An 8818-nucleotide genomic window follows, 5' to 3' on the forward strand; every position below is an offset into this window, starting at 1 on the left:
TTATAAAATGATTTTATAAATTTTCTGGAAAATCGAATATTGGTTTTGAAAATAGAGTAATTGGAGACTGCTAGTTTGTGTTTCAAATTTATGGTTTTCAATTGAATGGCTTATGATAATAAATGAGCATGAATGGCTAAACTGATTTTGGTGTTAAAATTATTTATACTGTGTATTCAGCCTTGAGAGGCTAGATTGCGATAAATTGCCATGTCATGCTAGAATGAATTTTATTAAATTGGTGGAGTATATATTAATTATTTACTGCAGAGGGGGTTCCGTGGACCAGCCTATTAGAGGGGCACGGTAAACTCAATTATATTATTACCTCGAACGGAGAGGCGCGTAGGGTATCTCCTGGGGTAAAGCTTAGGGTTCACTTCACGCCAAACCACCACGTGAAGGGGAACTCAGCCAACGCCAAGGAACGGCTGTATTTTTCTCAAACTAAAAATATATTTTAAGTGTATATGAAATTTTAACAGCCTTGGCGGACTCGGTTGGATGCCCTGCGCAAGGTATCACTGAGTATGAGTTTTGGCACGAGCCAAAGTTTTAAGAAATTCATAAGCCAAGTTGATTACTCGATTTTTATGGATTGATTTTATTTGGTTGAAATGAGTTGAAAGGTAATGAAATTACAGTATGATGACTTATTTTAATTGTCTCTATTTACTCGGCTTTTGATACTTTAGATGGTATCTGTTTACTCACTGGGATTATAAAATCTCACCCCTTCTTCCTATACATTTTTCAGGCTTAGGACAGTTTGTAGATAGTCGAGTAGGACGAGAACTAAGCTCGGAACTGCATTATAGAAAGTAAGAGCTCACAATCTTACATCCTCTTGGTCAATTGGAGCCCACGTGTCATTGCAGATCAAAACTTATATTTTGGTTATCTGTATTTCTATTCATACAATTTTTACTTTACTTTCATGTGCGAAAAATTATTTACGAATATTTCTATAAAAATTTATTTTATAAGAAAATAAAATATTTTATTTATTATTTTTTAATAGTGCTAGTTGTCAACAATTTGCTTTCAAATGAACGTTTTAGATACTTAATTTGTTTTTAAATCATTAAATATATATTTTCTGCTTACCTACTACATTTTTAGCAAGTTTTGAGATTTTTGACGAAAAATTACGAAAATACCCCTGTGAGCAAGAAAATAATATTTTATTGTTCTTATTTAAAAATGACTTATGATTTTTTTGAAATGCGAAATTTAATAACTGTTGCTCACTGGGGAGATGCGGAAGTTGATGCTAAGCCTTGCGGGGTTTCAATCGACATTCGGGGTGAAGAATGTCTGTCGAGGCCTCGCGACGGTTGTCACGGGTCCGATGGGGAGTTCCGGGTCGTGACAATTTTATTGGTATCAGAGCATGGTTTAAAGATCAGATATTTTGATTTTAAAGAATTAGATTTTAAATCCTTTGGTTTTAAAGTTGTTTTAAGGAATCTACATTGACATTGCGTGGCCCCAAGTCTAGTTAAGTTAAGATAAGTTAAGTTAAGTTAAGTTAGGTTCGATTGAATAGAATGTATGCATCTACATATAGAAATCTACATACTTTTGAGATGCATAAATAATTATGCAATTACTATTTGATTGCATATAGGTTTTGAGGTGCACTGGTGACATACACACCATGTCTAGAAGAGGTGGTAGTCTCAATACCTCTCATAGTGATAGCGAGGGATCTCTAGATTCTACGGCTAGAAGCAAATGGCACCCTGATATAGGTGATTCGGAAGGTGGTCCATCCCGAATTCTTAATAACAGAATTCCTCTAAACTTAGCAGAATGGGTTCATAATAAGGAAAGCTTTGAGAGTAGCCAGAATTTTGAAAGTGAGAGTAGCTCCAATATTCTGAAAACTGATATAGATTTTCTTTTGAAACAATCCGAGGAGTACTATAGAGAACATACGAGGAAGACAATTGCAAGGGGAGATATTCGTCTTAGGAAGGGGGTAAACGTTGTACGCCATTTTCCTCCTGGATGTGGAAGGAATGCTGCACCGGTGAGTGCCGAGGAAATTAGGATAAGACAACAAGCTTGGATTGAAAAACAAAGAAGGAAATCTTAGGAGGAGGAAAACCTAGAAGAGGATCTTCAGAAGGACTCGGAGTAGAATATTCCGATAAGATCAGATTAAGATGATGATCCCAAGGACATGTAATATTTTCGTAGGATTTTACACTACTTTAACTCTAAGTAGATGTTGTGTAAAAGAGATAATAATAATCTGTACAAAGAAGGAAAAATAGTTTGACTTTTAAAGTATAGGACTAGAATGTATTATAAAATGGTTGTTTAAGTAACTGAAGGTATATGGGAATCTTTTAGTGTAACAGAGATAAATTGGTGATATAATTATTGAGGAAAGTTATAGAAGGAAGCAATAAGGTTATAAATGACATTCGAAATGGATAATGTGATTACATTAATGATTGTAATTTAAGCATGAAGGGGATTATTCAGTGATGTTATGACAATATGAGATAATAGTTGGGCACAAATATAACCCAATGAAGTTAAATTATGGAATATGGGGAATATAAAAGTTTGATTCAGTAAGGATTGTGAGAATAAAGTGAGGAGGAAGCCGAGCTATTTTCGTAGTTAATTATACCGAAAGTCAAGAAGATTATTGGAGTATAAGACAAAAAATATAATTGGATAGGGATGACAATAAATTTGAGGAAAGTTGTAGATAGTAAGCAACTTATGTGTGGAGTGGTATATTTATCATGAATTTATTACACTGTATGGAAAGGATGTTTTGAGGTGGAATTTTATGAATGTGGATAAAAGTCAAAAGATGACATGAGATGGAAGTATTAATCTGGCTTAATGTGTATGATAAGAAAATAGAAGGTACCTATACTTATGGAACTCATGATATATATCTAAAAGGGAAACCACTGGTTGAGAATGATTGATGTGGTGACTTTCAATGCAGACAAATAGCTTTGATGAGAAAATTTCTAATAGCTACAATACTTCAGCATTGACTGTTCAACGCTATACTGCTCCAAATACCTCACGCTTATGATGCATGAGTAAGATGGGAGTGACACGATAATGAGCTTACAAATTGAATTTTGGTTGTTGGTCATTGTGTTTTGTTATCTGGGAGTCTTAAATATTCTGGAGAATGTTTACCCAAATGAATTGAAAAACTTCTTTATTGCGTTGTATATGGGCATATAATTAAAAAAAAAAAATTTGAAAGATTCTTGAGATGACTATATTGAGATGAGATACCAAGTAATGAAAGTGTGAAGGAAGAATTACGAGACTGGTATAAAAAAAATCAGTTTATATAGAATATCATTATGAGAATTTGTAATATCTGTTTTGTCAAACCCTGCTTTGTAAAATAATTATAATATCATTCACATGCTCGATAGAATGTTTGTATATTTAGGAAGTTCGAGAAATCGTTAAAAGACGATATTGCCTCTAATGGTATCATTAAGTCGATTAAGCCTCGAACTAGTTCAAATAGGAATTTTGAGGTGAAATTAAGAGTTTCACAGTTCAAGGATGACTCAAAATGGTAATTAGGAGTTCGAGGATCAATTCGGAGTCAAATTGAAATTTTCACTATATAAGGGTAAAATTGTAATTTTTCCATCTGCGGATAAAATTTGAGATTTTGAGAGAATTTAGATCACATTTGACAAATTGGGGAATGATATGAGTATAAGGGATAAAAAAATATGTCTATGGACAATTTTTCAGTTTTTGGGGCAAAAATGTAATTTTTGATTTTTACGGGGGCAAAAGTGTAAATATCAAAAATTACTTCACCAACACTTTGGAAAAATCTGGAAATTTCACTTAAGACTTGGATAAGTCAAAGGGAATGCATGGTGGAAAAAGTAGGACAAATGGATGGCTAGAAAAAAAAATGAATTAATAAAATATTTAAAATATGAATAAAATAATATTATTTCATTAAACAATAAAAAAGGCATAAAAAAATCAGCCCACCCATTCTTCTTCTTCAACATTCGGCCAAGCAAGAAACAAGAGAGAGAAAGGAGAAAATAAAACCCTAGCTAAGAAATTTAAAGGGAAAATAGGTGGAAATTCAAAAATCAAGTGAAAAAAGGTAACATTTCTTAAATTTGTCTTGTGCTTTACCTTTCCCATGCATTTTCCATCATTTTTCATGGTTGAATCATGTGATTTGAGGATGATTTGAATTCTGGTCATATGGGTTTAGAGAGAGAAAGTTGTTAGATAAATTTGATTTTGAGCTATGTTAGTGTTTAGTGTTAGTTTAGCATATTTAGGAACAAAACAACAAGAAAAGAATTTATTTTCCTCCATTACCATTATTGGCTGAATTTTCTAGGGGAATATTGGCTGATGATCTTGATGTTTATTTGAGGAATTATGATGAATAATGATGAATTATGAGTCTAGAAAAATAATGGAAATTTTTGGAGCAAAAATATAAATTTTTACCCATTAGGGGTATTTTCGTAATTTGCTATCAAGACTGATAATTTGCACCACACCGAGGGACTTTAAGTCAATTTGGGTGCAATTGAGGTATAGAAACTGAAAAAAATTAATTTGAGATTAAATTGGACGCGTTAGTAATTTAATCGGGTAATAGGCCGAATTAGGTCAGCACCGCATTTAAGCGGTAGTCGGATAAGTTGCATGTCATATCATGCATATATACCGAGCCTGAATTGATTTTATAATGGTCAAGCATTAATGTGGTGAATTATGTATTGTACATTGTGGATAGGTGGTGAGCAAATTACACTAGTAAAAGTACCAAAATTGTGCTTGAAGACTGGGATTAGGAGTACATCGACTCCTAGAACTGTGAGTGGATAATTTATCGTCTTAAATATCTAGAGTAATTATACTTGTTTGATGCTTTTATTGAATGGTGAATTTAAATTATAAAATATTATGTTTTCCAATTAAAATGTTTTTTAATAAAAATGAGATTTATACTGGTTTTGAAATCAAATATTGTTCTGGAAAAATTGAGTATATGGAGACTGTGTTGAAATTTATGATTTTATATGTTATTGAAATTGTGGCTTATGACACTATGGTAGCATAATGGCTAAATTTTTTAGGTTGGCATGAAATATATGAACAGTTTTGGATTGGTCTCGGTAGACTGGATTACATTTTATTCGCCATATTATGCTACTGAAATTTTTATGGGTCTGGTGGTATATTAAACGGTCACTGCAGTGGTGGGGGTTTCCGTGGACTGCCTATGAGAGGGGCACGGTAACTCAATTATATACTTACCTCCAAGGGGAGATGTTGGGTGAAGTATCTCCTGAGGTATGATTTGAGTGCACCTCACGTTCGGACCACCACGTGAGAGTGAGACTCAGCCAACGCCAAGGAACGGCTGTGTGTCAGATGTGAAAACATGTTTATGGGTATGGGTCATTGAACAGCCTTGGCGGTCTCAGTGGGATACCTTGACGAAGGTACCCGCGAGAATGATATTGGCAGGGGCCAAGTTTAAAAAAATTCATAAGTCGGGGAAATTTTGATGAAAAGAAATTATTTGGTATAGATTGAAACGAATTTTGTGTTATGAACATTATTGAGATATAACGTTTTTATATTGTCTTCATCTACTCGGCTTTAGATGCTTTTGATGGTAATTGTTTACTCACTGGGATTATTTAATCTCACCCCTCTTCCTATCCATTTTTCAGGCTCAGGACAGTTTGTTGATAGTTGATTAAGACGAGAATTAATCTCGAAGTTGCATCATAGGAAGTAAGGGTTCGTAGCTCTACACTTTCTTGGTTAGTTAGGGGCCCACGTGTCACTGTAAACGAAATTTCATACTTTAATTATCTTTATTACTATATAACTAAATTTATTCTACTTTTACGCTACAAAAGTTATTTTAGGAAGACTTTGAAAATATTGTGTTTTAAGAAAATAGAATATTTTATTTAATGTTTTTATTATATTCAAATAGCTATAATTTTACTTTAAATGAATGTTGTAGACTTCAAAATTTAATTTAAATCATGAAATATGTGTTTCCACTTACATATTACATTTTTCGGATTTCAAAATTTAAAAAAAAAAAAATTGACGAAAATGCCCCTGTGAGCTAGAAAATAATATTTTATTATTTTGAGTTGGAACCAACTTATGTTTTCTTGAAATGCGAGATTTATCTAATTGTCGCTCACCGGGGAGATGCGAAAGTTGATGCTAAGCCTTGCGGGGTTTCGATCGGCATTCGGGGTAATGAGTGCTTATCGGGACGTCGCGGCGGTTGTCACTGGCTCGATGGGAGTTCCGGGTCGTGACATGTTTTGATACAGTAAAATGACAAGGGTTAGTAACGACAAGAGGCTAATTGTGTGGCACCCTGGAAACCTTTGAAGATGAGTTAGGGATTGAATGGATGAGTATGTATTTATATATCTTTAAGAGTAAATGTTTTAGGAATACATAAACATCTTTGAGAAGAGATTATAATCATACACAGCAAGTATGAAACGTAAAATTTTTAAAAACTTGCTGAGAAGCCTAACGGCTAAATCACAAGTTAAGGGATCACATGCTGTGAGACATAAGTTTAAGATAGATATTCCCAAGGAAATACTCAAGAGAAGTTTTGCTGTGGATCTCGTTAAAGCAAGCACTAAGTTATGTGATTATAAAAAGAAGTTGTAAGCTGAGAGTGATATTAGTATTAGTATTGAAAAATACTTGAGGAGAATCTAGTTTTAAGTTTTACAATTTCAAGTACAATTTATAAATTAGTTAAGGAAGAATGATGTTATGTTCATATGAAGGAGTGGAACAAAGGATGATAGAAGTTGACCTTGAAAATGAAGTCAGATAATGAAACTTTCCTAATATATTATGGAAATTGGAATTCGAAAATGCTTAAGGCATACATGATTCAAATGGGTTTGAGTCTTAAGTGACAAATCAATATCGTAAAGCAAGAAAGATACAAGGTAATATAGAGGCATGAAAGATGATTAAGGACAAAAAGGATGACTCTTAGGAATTGTGGTATTGCATGAGATGCAATGATCAAGTTGAGATAAATCTTTGAGGCATCAATAGGATTATAAAGCATTTAATTGAACTGAAGGTGAACGAGGGAAATAAATTGAATGTCCTTATAGAAGGAACAAGGAGTAGGATCATAGAAGGAGATTGATAACGCAACATCGACGCGAATTCGAGGACGAATTCTATTTAAGTTGGGGAGATTGAAATACCCCATACTTTGATATGGTGATAAATAAAGTTGATCGAATGCAAATTGAGGTCAATTAAAATGTTTAGAAGTGATAAAAGACGAAAGGAGTAGTTTAGGATAAAATGTTTCGCAAGTGAGAAAATAATAATAAAATAATAATAATTTTATCGGAGGAGAATTTGTGAGATAAAAGGCGATTTGGAAGTCAAGTGAGGCATAATAAGGTATTTTTGGTACCAAGGAGACAAGATAAAATTTTTAGAATAAAATAATATTTTATTAATAAAATAATATTAAAATATTAATATTTAGCCGGATGTCGAAGTTAATCAAGAAGGAGGATCATATGGTTGATCCAAGTGGGGGAGAAGATGACAAGCCCGACTCTACAGAAATATTTGTGATGACATACATGTGGTGGATAGCATGTTTACATGCTAAGAGAGTCTTGAAAAATTTACAAAAGTCGGTATTGTACCTAGAGATACAATAAAGTTGATTTAAGCCTCGAACTAGATCAAATAGAGAATTTACAATGAAATTAAGAATTTTAAAGTCCCAGAATGGGTTAATATGGTGATTCGGAGTTCGAGGATCAATTTGGAGTCAAACTGGAATTTTCGCTATCCAAGGGCAAAATGGTCATTTGCCACCTGGGGACAAAATGGAAATTTTTAGAAAAGATTTTTGGCCCCATTTGACTTATTGGAGTAAGATTTGAGGTTTAGAAGTGAAAAATTTTAATTTCGGTATAATTTGGAGTAAAAGGGTAAAATGGTAATTTTACCATTCGAAATCGAAAATTTAATTTTTTGAAAGGATTTTGATCAAATTTAATTATTTGGAGTGTGAAATGAGTATGAGGAGTGAAAATTATGCATTATGGAAAATTTTCAATTTTTGGGTTAAAAATGTAATTTTTGAAAAGTTCAGGGGCAAAAGTGTAATTTTGAAAAATTTGCTCCACCAAAACTTTGGAAAAATCTGGAAATTTCACTTAAGACTTGGATAAGTCAAAGGGAATGCATGGTGAAAAAAATAGGATAAGTGGATGGCTAGAAAAAAAAAATGAATTAATAAAATATTTAAAATATGAATAAAATAATATTATTTCATTAAACAATAAAAAGGCATAAAAAAAAATCAGCCCACCCATTCTTCTTCTTCAACATTCGGCCAAGCAAGGAACAAGAGAGAGAAAGGAGAAAACAAAACCCTAGAGAGAGAAAATCAAAGAAAAAGTGTGAATTTTCAAGGAAATTAAGTGAAAAAGGTGAGATTTTTTCTATTAAGCTTGAGTTTTCTTATTCCCAAGCATTTCTCTTTATTTTCCATGATTAAATTACATGTTTTCATGATGAATTCAATTCTGAAAAAATGGGTTAGGAGAGAGAAAGTTGTTGGATTTATTTGATTTTAATTTATGTTAGTGTTTTTAGTTAGTTTAGCATATTTAGAAACAAAACAACAAGAAAAGAATTTATTTTCTCCCCCAACCATTAATGGCTGAATTTACCATGTAGTGAGTGAGGATGAGTTTGATTTTATTCTAGGAGAATTGGT

General features: G+C 32.8%; 1 long non-coding RNA gene across 1 annotated transcript in view; it reads left to right on the forward strand.

Annotated features, from left to right (window-relative positions):
• Nucleotides 1-5858, forward strand: part of LOC148760763 (uncharacterized) — a 68814-nt gene extending 62956 nt beyond the window's left edge. Inside the window, exon 3 of the long non-coding RNA XR_016028442.1 lies at nucleotides 5733-5858. This is a non-coding gene — a long non-coding RNA (uncharacterized LOC148760763). The remainder of the gene's footprint in view (nucleotides 1-5732) is intronic.
• Nucleotides 5859-8818: the final 2960 nt, after the last annotated feature.

This window comes from Theobroma cacao, chromosome 9 (assembly GCF_053813885.1).
Source record: "Theobroma cacao isolate CCN51 chromosome 9, ASM5381388v1, whole genome shotgun sequence".
NCBI classification, from domain to species: Eukaryota; Viridiplantae; Streptophyta; class Magnoliopsida; order Malvales; family Malvaceae; genus Theobroma; species Theobroma cacao.